Raw genomic sequence first — 224 nt, 5'->3', positions numbered from 1 at the left:
GGTTACCTTCATTTAGTGTTTTTACTAGAACCCAGTAAGCTTTCCAGAAGTTGCAGGGTCGTGGTCCGGGGGGCGGGGGGAGACACACCTTCCCATTCAGCAGTTTTATTTCGTTTACTGTAAACAGCTATTTTTGTGTGTCATCGGGAGACCACGACCATGGACAGACCTCCGTCAGAGAGCACCTTTTCCCCTTGTGCTAGTTTAATGTGTATTGGGGGGGG

This window comes from Gekko japonicus, unplaced genomic scaffold (assembly GCF_001447785.1).
Source record: "Gekko japonicus isolate JY-2015 unplaced genomic scaffold, Gekko_japonicus_V1.1 scaffold98, whole genome shotgun sequence".
In the NCBI taxonomy this organism is placed as follows: domain Eukaryota; kingdom Metazoa; phylum Chordata; class Lepidosauria; order Squamata; family Gekkonidae; genus Gekko; species Gekko japonicus.
The sequence above is the reverse complement of the archived record's forward strand: the minus strand, read 5'-3'. Positions refer to the sequence as shown.